Here is a 17,926-nt window from a genome sequence, read left to right on the forward strand (position 1 = left end):
TGCTATAGATAGAACCAAGTGGTTAGACTATTTGATTCAAGATGGCATGTTGTTCAAGGGTAGTCAATTGTGCATTCCAAGGAGTTCCATGAGGGAAAATCTAATTAAGGAGAAACATAGTGGAGGGATGACAGGACATTTTGGTCAAGATAAGACCATTGCCATTCTTAGAGAACATTATTTTTGGCCTCAAATTTCACAGGATGTGAAGAAGTTTGTATAGAGTTGCCAAGTTTGTCAAGTTGCCAACGGGTTTAGTCACAATACTAGCCTATATCAGCCATTGCTTGTTCCATCAAGCCATGGGAGGACATAAGTATTGATTTTGTTCTTGGATTGCCAAGGACACAAAGGGGTAATGACTCAGTATTCATGGTGGTTGATAGGTTCTCCAAAATGGCACATTTCATTCCATGCCACAAAACTCATGATGTTATCCATATTGCAGACTTATTTTTCAAAGAGGTGGTAAGACTACATGGTCTACCAAGGAGTATAATTTCTAATAGAGATACTGAATTTGTGGGGTATTTCTGGAGGACATTGTGGAAAAAGTTGAGAACAAACTTGAAATTGAGTTCCATGCATCACCCACAAACTGATGGCCAAACAGAAGTGGTAAACAGAAGTCTGTGCAATTTGCTGAGATGTTTAGTTTGGGATAAGCCCAAGGGATGGGATTTGATTCTACCACAAGCAGAGTTTTCTTACAACAACTCTATAAATAGGAGTACTGGAAAATCACCATTTCAAATTGTATATGGGAATAGCCCAAGGGCTGCACCAAAATTGAGGAAGACAGAGCAAGGGGAGAGGACAAGTGCTGAAGCAGAAGAATTTTCTGAACATATCAAGCATCTACATGAGGAGGTTCAGGCACACATTACCAAGATGAATCAAGAGTATAAAGCTAGGGCTGATCAAAGGAGAAGACATAAGGAATTCCAAGTAGGGGATCTAGTCATGGTGCACTTACAAAAAGAAATATTTCTAGTCGGTACTTACAACAAGCTGAAAATGAAGAAATTTGGCCCCTGCAAAGTTTTGAAGAAACATGACTGAGGAAATGCATACGAAGTGGAGCTGCCAAATGGTATTCACATTTCTCCCATTTTCAACATTGCAGATTTAACAGAGTATCATGATGATGGCACATATGAGGTAGTGGTGTTAGAGCCATATCCAATTCCTTCTTCTAAGAAGGAGGAGCTAGAAGACATTCTAGATCACCGTGTGGGTAGGAGTACTAGAAACAGGTAGTATGAAGAGTATTTGGTCAAATGGAAAGGATGACCAATCAAGGACTCAACTTGGATTTCAGTAGCTGAGGTTTCCCATTTGGGATTTCATCTACCATTCATAAAGTGATAAGGTCACTTTTAAATCTACCATGGGTGTCTGATGCAAGAGCATCTAGAGGTATAAGGGCAATCCTATGTCACCTAAAAAAATGTACTTAGACTTAGTTTTTGTTTCATGTGTTTTCATTTTTGGACACCCATTTGGGTCAAATAAAGGCTCCAACTCTAATAGTTCCACTATAAGTGTGCTAGAAAATCTTGAAAAAATAGGAGCATGTAATTGGACCATCATTTTGGTAAACTATAAGGTGTGAATTGGCCAGATGAACATAATTGTGATTTAGAATATTCCAAAAGAAGAATCAAGTCAAAAGGCCCCATGGTTTAAAAGTTGTTACAATTTTTTGGGTTGTGGAGACCTCCTAAGAATGCTTCAAAGTAAGGTTAGGGGCATTAAATGATCTCAAAAAGGGCCAAAAAATGGGGGATGAGTGAAGCTAGTCCATAGGGCTATAGATCTCTCTGAGAGCTTTCCGAAAATGACACAGTTTGTCAATTGGAGCTATGGTTCAAAAGTTATGCCTCCTGAAAGTTTGATTACTGTCTCTAGATTCTTCTAGATTTGCGTCAACTTCTAACACAGCTTCTAGAACCTTCTACTTGGTCGATGGATAGCTACTAGGACTTTCTAGAATGTACTCCTAGTCCTTAACCCACCAAGGTCTATTTAAGGAGATTTCTGGCATTGTAAAAGGCAGTTCGGAGTGGAGTTTGAGAGGGGGTACTAAAAGGAGAAATTATCTCCACATTTATGTTATTGTAAGCCCTTAGGGCATGTTTTGAAGTTTACTTTCTCTGTACTTAATGTACTAGCTTATTTTTTAGTTAATACAATTTACCTTTTCTGTTGTCTCCATTCTGTTCTTGGGTTGTGTCCCCATCAAGTGGTATCAGAGCTGGTTTTCCTGAGTGTGTAGACAGAGCGCCGACTATGAGGCAGTTTGCACTAGGACTATGTGGTTGTGGTTTTGAGTTAAGAAGATGCCTCCATAAAGAGAACATGGTGGAAGGGCCAGAGCTATTAATCTTGAGGAGGGTAGAGCCCTCCAAAGGAAATTACAAGCATTGCAGGAGGAGCTCCATAGAGGAGAAACTGTGGCCGTAGGTGATGAAAGTTAAGATGACAATGAACAAGAAGAAATGGGACCAGAAGGGGAATTTTATGGGGAAGTTCTAAATTAGGCAGAGGAAAGGCTTTTTAGTGCCATTACTAAGTTTGGGAAAAGACCTACAATTGAAGTGGGTGTATTTTCAAGAAGTCTGAAACCAAATGAGTTGATCGCTTGGATCAATGAACTGGAAGAATACTTTGAGTATGAGGATATTAGGGACCCAGATAGGGCTAAGTTTGCAAAGGCCAAACTGAAATGCCATGCCAAAATCTAGTGGCAAGAGGTCCAATCGGAAAGAAATAGAAGAGGAAAGGAGAAGATCACAAGATGGGATCGCATGGTGGACGAATTGAAGAAGCAGTTCATTCTTGTGGACTATGAGCTTGATTTTTTTAAGAAGATCCATGGGTTAAAGCAAGTAGGAAGATCAGTCCAAGAATATACAGAGGAATTTTACCATTTCTTGATTTGAGCGGGGCATGCAAAATAAAATAAGGAGAAGGTTGCTCATTATATCAGTGGGTTGCAACCTAGCATCCAGGAGGAATTAAGTCTGGTAAGAAAGACCAGCGTTGAAGAGGCATACTAGTTTTCCCTATGAGTTGAAGAGAAGCTGAATAAAAGGTTTGAAGGAAGACAAAGAGGGTGTGGTCAAGGAGGAAGGGGAAGTGGTAGATCATCTGGAGGGTACAATGAAACCCAAAAGAAAAATGAAGATGTGGGTACTAGCAGGAACTAGAGGAATGAGGGTTTCAATCACTCCCATGATCAAGACTTTGGAAATTAGAGAGGAAGAGGTAGAGGACATGGACAAGGAAGAGGAGGGTTTTTTTGTACCTATTTCCATTGCAATGAAGAAGGTCGTCATGCCTTTGAATGCCTTCAATGACAAGGAAGGACAAATAGGAGAGCTAAGGGCCAAGCTAGGGTTGCTCATGTGGATGAGGATGCACAATCATCACATTCAGAGGATGCAGAAAGAGGAGAGACCTTGGTAAATGAAAGAGTCCTACTAACTGGTGAGATTGAACCAGGACAACAGAGGAGTATGTTCTGTACCAGATGGAAGTGTGAGGATAAATGTTGTGATGCAATCATTGATGGTGGTAGCATTGATAACTTGGTATCAGAAGAGATGGTCTCTAAGCTGAAGCTCAAGAGGGAGAAACATCCCCAGCCCTATCGGATTTCTTGGGTAAAAGATGATCATAAGGTCCTAGTAAGTGAACAATGTTTAGTGAAATTCAAAATCAGGAGTTACCATGATGAAGTTCTCTATGATGTTCTTCTGATGGATGTTTCCAATCTATTGTTGGGTAGACCATGGCAGTTTGATAGACATGCAGTACATGATGGGCATGCAAACACATACTCTTTGATAAAGGATGGAGTTTGCCACAAATTGAAGCCCATGAAAAAGGAAGGTGAAAAGGTATGTAGGAGTGCTAGGATTTGTCTTGTTGATGGAGGGAAGTTTTTAGATGGCATGAAACATCAGCATATGTGCTATGCTTTGATTCCTAGGAAAGATAAAGAAGGTAGTAGTGAAATACCACTCAAAGTTTCAAGTTTACTAGGGGAATTTGGAGATATTATCTCTAATAATTTTCTAGATGGATTGCCACTAGTAAGGCAAATCAGTCATCAGATAGATCTGATTCCAGGAGCTAGTTTTCCTAACAAGGCTGCTCACAGGATGACTCCTACTGAAACAAAGGACCTAAATAGACAGGTTCAAGAGCTATTAAGGAAGGGCTTTATTTGAGAGAGCCTGAGCCCATGTGTAGTACATGCAGTACTCACACCAAAAAAGGATGGAGAGTGGAGGATTTGTAAAGATTCTTGAGCTATAAATAGGATAACCATCAAGTATCAGTTTCCTTTGCCAAGGACGGATGATCTTATGGACTGCTTGCGTCAAGCTCAGTACTTCACAAAGATATATGTGAAGAGTGATTATCATGAGATATGGACTCGAGAAGGAGATGAGTGGAATTCAACCTTCAAGACCAAGGAGTGTCTTTATGAGTGGTTAGTCATGCCCTTTGGATTGACGAATGCCCCAAGAACCTTCCTGCCGCTCATGAATGAGGTACTTAAGAAGTTCTTGGGAAAATTTGTTATTGTTTACTTGGATGATATTTTAATTTTCAGCAAGACTTTGGAAGAAAATTTATTGCATATTCGTAGTGTCCTTGAAAGGCTAAGGGAAGAGAAACTGTTAATTAATCTGAAAAAGTGTATCTTTGCAAAAAGGGAGTTAGTCTATTTGGGGTTTGTTATATCACCTAAAGGTCTCAAAATGGATCCAGAGAAGGTAAAAGCCATCTTGGAATGGCCTACTCCAAGGTCTGCTATTGAGGTAAGATCATTTCATGGTCTGGTTAGTTTTTACAGGAAGTTTATTAAGAATTTCAGTGGCATATGTGCACCCCTAACTGATACAATAAGAGAGGATAGAAAAGAGTTCAAATGGACTACAGCAGTTGCGAGAAGTTTTGAATTGCTGACGAAGAAGGTGATAGAATAGCCTGTGTTGGCACTTCTAGATTTTAGAAAGGTTTTCCAGGTGGATTGCGATGGCAGTGGTAGCACTATTGGGGCTGTATTAAGCCAAGAAGGTAAGCCTATTGCATATTTTAGTGAAAATTTTAATGAATCAAAGAATAAGTATTCTTTTATGATCAAGAGTTCTATGCAATAGTTCAGGCCTTAAAGAAATGGAGGCATTATTTATTTCCAAAAGAATTTGTTTTGTATATTGATCATCAGGCATTACAATACCTAAATAGCCAAGGTAAATTGAATCAGAGGCATATGAAGTGGGTAGAATTCTTGCAGAGTTATACATTTGTGCTAAAGCATAGAAGTGGAAAATCTACCAGGGTTGCAGATGCACTAAGTAAGAGACAGTTGTTGCTTACAATAATGGAGGTTGAAGTAGTTGGGTTTGATGAACTCAAAAATTTGTACCCCGAGGATCCTAATATTGTTGAAGCATGGAAAGCTTGTAAAGAACCTGTTGCTGTAGATAGAACGAAGTGGTTAGACTATTTTATTCAGGATGACATGTTGTTCAAGGGTAGTCAATTATGCATTCCAAGGAGTTTCATGAGGGAAAATCTGATTAAGGAGAAACACAGTGGAGGGATGGCAAGACATTCTGGTCAAGATAAGACCATTTCCATTCTTAGAGAACATTATTTTTGGCCTCAAATTTCATAGGATCTGAAGAAGTTTTTATAGAGTTGCCAGGTTTGTCAAGTTGCCAAGGGGTTTAGTCACAATACTGGCATATATCAACCATTGCATGTTCCATCAAGGCCAAGGGAGGACATAAGTATGGATTTTTTTCTTGGATTACCAAGGACACAAAGGGGTAATGACTCAGTAATCACGGTGGTTGATAGGTTCTCCAAAATGGCACATTTCATTCCATGCCACAAAACTCATGATGTTGTCCATATTGCAGACTTTTTTTTCAAAGAGGTGGTAAGACTACATGGTCTTCCAAGGAGTATAGTTTCTGATAGAGATACTAAATTTGTGGGGTATTTCTAGAGGACATTATGGAAAAAGTTGAGAATAGACTTGAAATTTAGTTCCACGCATCACCCACAAACTGACGGCCAAACAGAAGTCTGGGCAATTTGCTGAGATGTTTAGTTGGGGATAAGCCCAAGGGATGGGATTTGATTCTACCACAAGCATAGTTTGCTTACAACAACTCTATAAATAGGAGTACTGGAAAATCACCATTCCAAATTGTATATGGGAATAGCCCAAGGACTACACCAGAATTTAGGAAGATAGAGCAAGGCAAGAGGACAAGTGCTGAAGTGGAAAAATTTGCTGAACATATCAAGCATCTACATGAGGAGGTTCAGGCACACATTACCAAGATGAATCAAGAGTATAAAGCTAGGGCTGATCAAAGGAGAAGACATAAAGAATTCCAAGTAGGGGATCTAGTCATGGTGCACTTACAAAAAGAAAGATTTCCAGCTGGTCCTTACAACAAGCTTAAAATGAAGAAATTTGGCCCCTGCAAAGTTTTGAAAAAATATGACTCAGGAAATGAATATGAGGTGGAGCTGCCATATAGTATTCACATTTCTCCCATTTTCAACATTGCAGATTTAACAGAGTATCATGATGATGGTGCAGATGAGGAGCTGATGTTAGAGCCATGTCTAATTCCTACTTCTAAGAAGGAGGAGATAGAAGACATTCTAGATCATCTTGTAGGTAGGAGTACCAAAAACAAGCAGTATGAAGAGTATTTGATCAAATGGAAAGAACAACCGATCGAGGACTCAACTTGGATTTCAGCAACTGAGGTTTCCCATTTGGGATTTCCTCTACCATTCATAAAGTGACAGGGTCACTTTTCAATCTACCCTGGGTGTCTGATGCAGGAGCATCCAGAGGTATAAGGGCAATCCTGTGTCACCCAAAAAAATGTACTTAAACTTAGTTTCTTTTTCATGTGTTTTCATTTTTGGACACCCATTTGGGAAAAATAAAGGTTCCAACTCTAACAATTCCACTATCAGTGTGCTAAAAAATCCTTAAAAAATAGGAGCATGTAATTGGGCCATCATTTTGGTAAAATAGAAGGTGTGAATTGGCCAGATGAATGTAATTGTGATTTAGAACATTCCAAAAAAATAATCAGGTCAAAAGGCCCCACTGTTTGAAAGTTATTATAGTTTTTTTGGGTTGTGGAGACCTCCTAAGAATGCTTCAAAGTTAGGTTAGGGGCATTAAATGATATAAAAAAGGGCCAAAAAATGGGGGATAAGCAAAGCTAGTCCATAGGGCTATAGAGCACTTTGAGAGATTTCCGAAAATGTAAACGGTTCATCAATTGGAGCTATGATTCAAAAGTTATGCCTCTCGAAAGTTCAGTTACCATTTCTGGATTGTTCTAGATTTGCGTTGACTTCTAACACAGCTTCTAGAACCTTCTATTTGGTTGGTGGATGCCTACTAGCACTTTCTAGAATGTACTCCTAGTCCTTAACCCTCTGGGGTCTATTTAAAGAGATTTTTGGCATTGTAGAAGGCAATTCAGAGTGGAGTTTGAGAGGGGGTACTAAAAGGAGAAATTATCTCCACATTTATGCTATTGTAAGCCCTTAGGGCATGTTTTGAAGTTTATTTTCTTTGTAATGAATGTACTAGCTTATTTTTTAGTTAATACAATTTTCCTTTTCTGTTGTGTCTATTCTATTCTTAGGTTGTGTCCCCATCAAGTGGTATCAGAGCTGGTTTTCCTGAGTGTGTAGACAAAGCACCAACTGTGAGGCAGTTTGCACCAGGACTGTGTGGTTGTGGGTTTGAGTTAAGAAGATGCCTCCATGAAGAGAGCATGGCAAAAGGGCTAGAGATATTAATCCTGAGGAAGTTAGAGCCCTCAAAAGGCAGGTACAAGCATTCCAGGAGGAGCTCCATAGAGGAGCAACTATGGCCGCAGGTGATGAAAGTGAAGATGACAATGAAGAAGAAGAAATGGGACCAGAAGGGGAAGTTCTGAATCATGTAGAGGAAAGGGTTTTTAGGGCCATTACTAAGTTTGGAAAAAGACCTACAATTGAAGTGGGTGTATTTTCAGGAAGTCTGAAACCAAATGAGTTAATCGATTGGATTAATGAACTAGAAGAATACTTTGAGTATGAGGATATCAGGGACCCAGATAGGGTTAAGTTTGTAAAAGCCAAACTGAAAGGCCATGCCAAAATCTGGTGGCAAGAGGTCCAATTGGAAAGAAATAGAAGAGGAAAGGAGAAGATCACAAGATGGGGTCGCATGGTGGATAAATTGAAGAAGCAGTTCATTCCTGTGGACTACGAGCTTGATTTGTTTAAGAAGATGCATGGGTTAAAGCAAGCAAGAATATCAGTCCAAGAATATATAAAGGAATTTTACCGACTCTTGATTAGAGCAGGGCATGCAGAGGAAAATAAGGAGAACGTTGCTCATTATATCAGTGGGTTGCAACCTAGCATCTAGGAGGAATTAAGTCTGGTAAGAATGACTAGTGTTGAAGAGGCATACCAATTTGCCCTATGAGTTGAAGAGATGCTGAATAAAAGGTTTGAAGGAAGACAAAGAGGGCGCGATCAAGGAGGAAGGGGAAGCAGTAGATCATCTAGAGGGCGCAATGAAACTCGAAAGAAAAATGAAGATGTGGGTACTAGCAGGAACCAGAGGAATTAGGGTTTCAACTGCTCCCATGATCAAGACTTTGGAAATCAGAGAGGAAGAGGTAGAGGACATAGACAAGGAAGAGGAGGCTTTCGTTGTACCTATTTCCATTGCAATGAGGAAGGTCATCGTGCCTTTCAATGCCCTCAATGAAAAGGAAGGACAGATAGGAGAGCTGAGGGTCAAGCTAGGGTTGCTCATGTGGATGAGGATGCACAATCATCACATTCAGAGGATGCAGAAATAGCAGAGACCTTGGTAAATGAAAGAGTCCTACTAAGTGGTGAGATTGAACTAGGACAATGGAGGAGTTTGTTCCGTACCAGATGCAAGTGTGAGGATAAATGTTGTGACTTGATCATTGATGGTGGTAGCACTAATAACTTGGTATCAGAAGAGATGGTCTCTATGCTAAAGCTCAAGATGGAGAAACATCCCCAGCCCTATCGGATTGCTTGGGTAAAAGATGATCATAAGGTCCTGGTAAGTGAACAATGTTTAGTGAAATTCAAAATCGGGAGTTACCATGATGAAGTTCTCTATGACGTTATTCAGATGGATGTTTGCCATCTATTGTTGGGTAGACCATGGCAGTCTGATAGACATGTAGTACATGATGGGCATGCAAACACATACTCTCTAACAAAGGATGGAGTTTGTTAAAAATTAAAGCCCATGAAAAAGGAAGGTGAAAAGGTATGTAGTAGTGCTAGGATTTGTCTTGTTGATGGAGGGAAGTTTTTAGATGGCATGAAACATTAGCATATGTGCTATGCTTTGATTCTTAGGAAAGATAAAGAAGGTAGTAGTGAAATACCACTTGAAGTTTCAGATTTACTAGGGGAATTTGGAGATATTATCTCTGATAATGTTTCAGATGGATTGCCACCAATAAGGAAAATTAGTCATTAGATAGATCTAATTCCAGGAGCTAGTTTGCCTAACAAGGTTGCTCACAGGATTACTCCTGCTGAAACAGAGGAGCTAAATAAATAGGTTCAAGAGCTATTGAGGAAGGTCTTGATTTGAGAGAGCCTATGTCCATGTGCAGTACCTGTAGTACTCACACCAAAGAAGGATGGAGAGTGGAGGATGTGTATGGATTCACAAGCTATAAATAGGATAACCATCCAGTAACAATTTCCTTTGCCAAGAATGGATGATCTTATGGAATGCTTGAGTGGAGCTCAGTACTTTATAAAGATAGATCTGAAGAGTGGTTATCACCAGATACAGATTCGAGAAGGAGATGACTGGAAAATAGCCTCAAAGACCAAGGAGGCTCTTTAAGAGTGGTTAGTCATGCCCTTTGGATTGACGAACACCCCAAGCACCTTCATGCGGCTCATGAATGAGGTACTTAAGAAGTTCTTGGGAAAATTTGTTATTGTTTACTTGGATGATATTTTAATTTTCAGCAAAACTTTGGAAGAACATTTATTGCATATTCATAGTGTCCTTGAAAGGCTAAGGGAAGAGAAACTGTTAATTAATTTGAAGAAGTGTATCTTTGCAAAAAAGGAGTTAGTCTATTTGAGCTTTGTTATATCACCTGAAGGTCTCAAAATGGATCCAGAGAAGGTAAAAGCCATCTTGGAATGGCCTACTCCAAGGTCTACTACTGAGGTAAGATCATTTCATGGTCTAGTTAGGTTTTACAGGAAGTTTATTAAGAATTTCAGTGGCATATGTGCACCCCTAACTTATACAATAAGAAGGGATAGAAAAGAGTTCTAATGGACTGCATCAGCTATGAGAAGTTTTGAATTGCTGAAGAAGAAGGTGATAGAACAGCCTGTGTTGGCACTTCCAAATTTTAGAAAGGTTTTCTAGGTGGATTGCGATGCTAGTGGCAGTGCTATTGGGGCTGTATTAAGGAAAGAAGGTAAGCCTATTGGATATTTTAGTGAAAAATTGAATGAAGCAAAGAAGAAGTATTTTGTTTATGATCAAGAGTTCTATGCAATAGTTCAGGCCTTAAAGAAATGGAGGCATTATTTATTGCCAAAAGAAATTTTTTTGTATACTGACCATCAGGCATTACAGTACCTAAATAGCCAAGGTAAATTGAATCAGAGGCATATGAAGTGGGTAGAATTCTTAGAGAATTATACATTTGTGTTGAAGCATAGAAGTGGAAAATCTAACAGGGTTGCAGATGCACTAAGTAGGAGACAATTGTTTCTTACAATAATGCAGGTTGTAGTAGTTGGGTTTGATAAACTCAAGAATGTGTACCGTGAGGATCTTGATTTTTCTGAAGCATGGAAAGCTTGTAAAGAACCTATTGTTGTAGATAGAACCAAGTGGTTAGACTATTTGATTTAGGATAGCATGTTGTTCAAGGGTAGTCAATTGTGCATTCCAAGGAGTTCCATGAGGGAAAATCTGGTTAAGGAGAAACATAGTGGAGGGATGGCAGGACATATTGGTCAGGATAAGACCATTGCCATTCTTAGAGAACATTATTTTTGGCCTCAAATTTCACAAGATGTGAAGAAGTTTGTACAGAGTTGCTAGGTTTGTCAAGTTGCCAAGGGGTTTAGTCACAATACTGGCCTATATCAGCCATTGCCTGTTCCATCAAGGCCATGGGTGGACATAAGTATGGATTTTTTTCTTGGATTTCCAAGGACACAAAGGGGTAATGACTCATTATTTTTGGTGGTTGATAGCTTCTCCAAAATGGCACATTTCATTCCATGCCAAAAAACTCATGATGCTGTCCATATTGCAGACTTGGTTTTCAAAGAGGTGGTAAGAGTACATGGTCTTCCAAGGAGTATAGTTTCTGACAAAGATACTAAATTTGTTGGGTATTTCTAGAGGACATTGTGGAAAAAGTTTAGAACAGACTTGAAATTCAGTTCCATGCATCACTCACGAACTAACGGCCAAATAGAAGTGGTAAACAGAAGTCTGGGCAATTTGCTGAGATGTTTAGTTGGGGATAAGCCCAAGGGATGGGATTTGATTTTACCACAAGCAGAGTTTTCTTACAACAACTCTATAAATAGGAGTACTAGAAAATCACCATTTCCAATTGTATATGGGAATAGCCCAAGGACTGCACCAGAATTGAGGAAGATAGAGCAAGGGGAGAGGACAAGTGCTGAAGTGAAAGAATTTGCTGAACATATCAAGCATCTACATGAGGAGTTTTAGGCACACATTACCAAGATGAATCAAGAGTATAAAGCTAGGGCTGATCAAAGGAGAAGACATAAGGAATCCCAAGTAGGGGATCTAGTCATGGTGCACTTATGAAAAGAAAGATTTCCAGCCAGTGCTTACAACAAGCTAAAAATGAAGAAATTTGGCCCCTACAAAGTTTAAAAAAAAACATGACTCAGGAAATGAATATGAGGTGGAGCTGCCAGATAGTATTCACATTTCTCCCATTTTCAACATTGTAGATTTAATAGAGTATCATGATGATGGTGCAGATGAGGAGCTGATGTTAGAGCCATGTCTAATTCCTACTTCGAAGAAGGAGGAGATAGAAGACATTCTAGATCATCTTGTGGGTAGGAGTACCAGAAACAGGCAGTATGAAGAGTATTTGATCAAATGGAAAGGATGATCGATCAAGGACTCAACTTGGATTTCAGCAACTAGAAGGTGTGAATTGGCCAAATAAATGTAATTATGATTTAGAACATTCCAAAAAAAGAATCAAGTCAAAAGGCCCCACGGTTTGAAAGTTATTGCAGTTTTTCAGGTTGTGGAGACCTCATAAGTATGCTTCAAAGTTAGGTTAGGGGCATTAAATGACCTCAAAAAGGGCCAAAAAATGGGAGATGAGAAAAGCTCATCCATAGGGCTATAGAGCACTTCGAGAGCTTTTTGAAAATGTAAACGGTTCGTCAATTGGAGCTATGGTTCAAAAGGTATGCCTCCCAAAATTTCGGTTACCATTTTTGGATTGTTCTAGATTTGTGTCAACTTCTAATGCAGCTTCAAGAACCTTCCATTGGTTAGTGGATGCCTACTATCACTTTCTAGAATGTACTCCTAGTCCTTAACCCTCCGGGGTCTATTTAAGGAGATTTTTGGCATTGTAAAAGGTAGTTCGGAGTGGAGTTTGAGAGGGGGTACTAAAAGGAGAAATTATCTCCACATTTATGCTATTGTAAGCCCTTAGGGCATGTTTTGAAGTTTATTTTCTCTATACTAAATGTACTAGCTTATTTTTTAGTTAATACAATTTTCCTTTTTCTATTGTGTCCATTCTATTCTTGGGTTGTGTCCCCATCACTATTGTAATGGAACTAGATTCACAGGTATGAACTTGGTAGGCACCATGGGTGTTTCCATAGGTTATATTGGTATTGTAGTGACTACTTGCATTGGAAGCATCATTCCTCCTCCATTAGGATTGGCTTGCTTTGTGAACATGATTGCTTCTGTGAATACTTTATCCAATTTGTTGATATTTGTTGCAGGAAGTCTTCTTAGAAAGATCATAGTAAGATGATCCATAGAATTCAGATAAATCTCAATAGTGGCTTCAACTAGTATAGTGTCTAGCATTTCCAAATTGTGGTAGGACATATGAAAGCAATGGTTGAAATAGGAAACTATCTCAACTGGGTCCCTTTTGATTGATACAAATTGTTGATGTATCACAACTAGATTAATGAATGTTTTGAATTGTTCCAAGAATAATTTTTTGAATGTATCCCAATCTCCAATGCATCTAGGTGGAAAATTAACATACCAATTGAAGGAAATTTCCCCCAAAGAGTAGGGAAATAAATGAAGAACCATGCCTTCATTTGTAACTTTCTTGCGATTGCAAATTTTCTTGAATACCTTGACATGATCTTCAGCAGTTTGAGTCTCACCATAAATGAATTTGTGGAAAAACTTCTAAGGATTCTTAGGGAGGTCATGGAGTGCACCTCTCAACTTTATTCTTGAGTCTATGAAATTTGCAAAAAATTCCATTGGAGGGTTTGGCAAACCTAATGGTGGTTGTTGAAAAGTAGTATTTGGAACGTGTGGTGGTCCACTAGGTGGTAGCAGAGATGGAGTTGAAGAAGATGATGGAAGTTTGAATGGAAATGGTTGAACTCAAGATGTTTCCTTGTCACAACATGGTTTGCAGAAGTGGGCAAGCTTGATAAAATCATGTGCACTTGGTGTAGAACTTAATGCTTGTTGAAATGGGGATTTTGGATCAATATCCTCCAGCTTGCATCAATTTTAGGAAAATTACACCTCTACAGAAGTACAATTTCTCACTGCTGTGAATTTTGTACACCATAGAGTTTTGCACACTTGTGCACTTGTGAAGTTGTGGATCTATGGAACTTCATAGCTATGGACCTACAAACCTATGTACCTATGGAGCTATGGAGCTACAGACTTGAACTTGTCAAAAACTCAAGTAATTTTTTAAGCTTTTATGAAGCACAGATTATTGTAGAAGTGCAAAACTTTCAAAACTTGGACAAATTTTCTTCCTTTCTAGGAGTCAAAAGAGGCCTTCCTTCTAGTGTCACTTCTATTGGGTAGTCATTTTGCATGAGGTCAATGGAAAGAATCCATTGTGCAATTCCTCTGTTGAAAAGCTAATTTTTTGGGATCAACTTTAAGGTTCAGTATTTGTCTTGCGACATACCAAAATTTGCTCAGTTGAAGATAAATGTGATTGTTCATGAGGAGGCCTTTGCTAGTTCTATTATGATCTCAGAATGAATTAAATCTATTTGCTGTGTCAAAATTATACACAAAAGAACAATGTTTTTGTATTTTTTGGTCTTCTAATGAATGTGATCTAACAATGCAACTAAAATGAGTTCCTCTTCTAACAAGGGGTTAGCAAAGCAAATACTGAAACTGAAAGCAAATAACATGAAACTAAAATAACTTGAAATTAAAATCCTAAATAGACATAATCTATAGAAAATGACATGCTATGAGTTAAACTCTTGAAGAAATTGGTAGGAAACCAATGAAAATAGGAGAATCTCTTCCTAGAATCCACTGATGCTATCGCTAGTGAGAAAATTTAACAATCATATCATGTTTCACCTTTCATCAAATCATAAAGCCACAGAAAGTGTGCTCATGCAAGACAAAAAGCTATGCAAGCACAATTTGATGATCTCTTCTCAAGCTAGATACATTAGCTAAATTCATAAATCTATAGCAAACGTCAAAACTAAAAGATCACACAACCAAAAACAACACAATAAACCTTTGGCTCAATCACAATCTCATGAATAGAATTCACAAAAAAGTGACACATTTAGGCAAGAATCACTACACTCCAAATGCAAGCACCAAAAGAATAATCTTACTGCATAATAATGATGGCCTTTATTACATTTTACAATGGGGTATTTATAATAAATCATATCCTCATTTTGTGTTGAGAGTGAGAGATATCCTCATGCAATAAAATGTTTTTAAAACATTAAAACAAACTAAATATATATAGACTAACAATTAATCTAGTTCCTAGAGGGACTCGATCCATATTTTATTCATTAATTAGATGCACAAGCCCTTTAGATGTAAAAAATAGAGAAAGCATGAGAGAGAAAGTAGAAGGAAGCCTTCAGTCAAAGTAGGAGCATTTGGAGATGCCAAAAATAGAAGTTGGTCCTTTACTTGGTGTGTGTCGAAGTTAAACTATCATCAGAATGCATTCTGAATGCATGGAAGGTGTTATTTTTGGAATTGGTAGTTAACTATTGGCACACCTCTGAATTGTAAAGCTATGGAACTTCGCACCTATAGAGCTGTAGACCTCAATAGGGTCAAAATCTCAAAATTTTAGTAAGTGTCAAAATTGAAATTCTAGCATCTAGATTTTGTATTTCTTCATCCCAAAGCTATGTTTAGATGTTTGCCCTTGAATTTCTCTATCATCTTAGTAATCTTAGCTACATATAGAAGATCTAAAGCCTCATACTTGTTCTTGACCTTCTATCTATAGTTGTCCACCTTAATTCAAGTCTCTATAAAATCTCTGAGTTTGGTGTCTAACTCTAACAAGGCTTCTTCTATCCTAAAGGCTTGTTAGATGTCCTCATCATCAAAAACCTCCACAAAAATCTTCTTAAAATTCTCCACTACTGTCTCTACAAGTACAAACCTCTCTCATTCCCCATCTTTAGAAACATCCAAGCATGCATCAATTTAGTCTCTCTGCTTCCAAAATATTCTCTCAGGCTTGGTCCTTGAGCCAATGGATCTCCTAGTTTAATGTCTCCATTACTTTATTGCCATCTGCTATTTTCTCTATCTAGTCATTAATCATGTCTAATTCTTCTTTGATATATACATCAATAAAAACCTAGTATCTTTGGCCCTTTATGGCTTGTAGAGTCTACAAATCCTTACTCTAGGTATGTACCTCATCCATGATACTAAAATCTTTCTTCAATATTGCTACATGTTATTCACATTCTCCTATGCAGCATGCAGTAACTTCAAATTCCCCATGATGATTGTAACACCTTTCTCCTCAAAAATTTCTCACCATTCTTGACAAGCTCTCAAAAATGGGTCTGATTGTACACTTCCCCCTTCTCTAAGTATAATGTTCAAAGTATGCTTAAGGTGTTTAGGATCAAGAGGAACATTTACCTTGGCTAGATATCACTTTAGGATCTCAACTTGCCTTCAAAGTGCACGAAGTTCAATCTCTCTTGTTCCATGTAATTAAGAACCTCTTTGACTCCCATATTCATCATTTTTTGGGTTGAATCCCATGTAGGCCTTCCAAAAATAACATACTTTAATTCATAATCCTCAAGGCAAAGGCCTTATGCATCTATGCCTTGAGGAGGGAGAGCCACTTGTGCAAATAAATCTTGATTCCATATGGTGGTGACAAACACCAATGGTGCTAGCTCATGTGATGGAGACTCAGGTTTATTCAATATCTCTATAATGTCACAAGTATCTTCCTCTAAATCATAGAATTGAGGCTTAGTACTCCTCATTATTTCCTTTTGAATCCAGCTAGGGATGCATCCTAGTAAGGACCTGGCTCTTGATGACAAAGGGTTGTGTTGAACTACCTCCTTCCCTTTATCACTCTTGCTGGGAGTTGTGTCCTATTGGAAGGGCTCCCCTTCTATAGTTTTAGTCTCTGTGGATCCTATAGCTTGTACCTAAGTGTCTTGGGAAGGTTGTTGTGAATATTCTACCATTTTTCCTTCCTTTGACACTTCATCAATAGCACTTTATTCTGGTCTCTCCTCTGATAGTGGTTCCTTTTGAGCATGATCTTCCTCTAAACTCTAAGGTGGAGGAGTCATTGAGCCCTATTCTACCATTGTAACTCATGGTGGAGATGGAGGAGTAAGATTAGGACCCTATGTATCTAGTAGCATTTGTGTCCAATCTTCTTGTTGAGGTTCACCTATAGGGGTGTCCCTGATCTTATCCCAGATCAACTTTGTACCTATGAGCATGAAATAAAAATTTGACATTGAGAAAACATCATCAGTTTCTTCACTCTCCTCATCCACCCACTATTGTACTTCATCTTCCAAACAAGAGAGCTCTAAAGGTTGTACTTTAGAAGATGGTGGGGTGCCCGTGGCACTCTTTCTCCTTTGCAATTCTATGGCTCTTGCTAGCCAAGTTCTTCCCTATAGGGGCACTTGTTCTTCCACTTCCTCCTCTGATTCTATTTTTTCTTCATCTTCATCTCCCTCTAGAATGCTTTTGGGGATAGATGGATTAGGCACTAACCTTCTACTAATCCTTTAACTTTTCTTCTCTTTCTTGGAGGTAGAAGGAGAAGCCAGCTCATCTTGCGTAGGAGGAACAGAGACTTGCAAAATCTCTCCCTCTTTTGGTTGGCTAGACACAATGGGAGGAAATTGTGGTTCATCCTAGACTTGGGTAGATCCAATATCTTGAGACCATTTTGGACTCTATTCCTATTGTTGGAGAGGGGATTTTTCTACTTGAATCCTCTAAGGAGAGGTCCTCTTTTTTTTATTCATTCACTTCTTTTCAAGAGGGTGATAATATCCAATTGGGCAATCAAGCTGGTACACTATCTCTGACCTGATAGGAGACTAGAGCACAAAGGTAGGAATTGTGACTTTCCTTCCTTTACCCCTTTTTGGATGAGCATGTGCATGGAAGATCACTGTATCTAGAATTGGATCAAGCGGAAAAGGTTTCTTAATGCAATTCTTTGTCATTCAGATGATATGTCTAGCTCGATGTTTAATATCATCTCCTTCCTTCTTGTTAACCTCTACATTT

Source organism: Cupressus sempervirens, chromosome 5 (genome assembly GCF_028749045.1).
Source record: "Cupressus sempervirens isolate cs-2001-9-10 chromosome 5, ASM2874904v1, whole genome shotgun sequence".
NCBI classification, from domain to species: domain Eukaryota; kingdom Viridiplantae; phylum Streptophyta; class Pinopsida; order Cupressales; family Cupressaceae; genus Cupressus; species Cupressus sempervirens.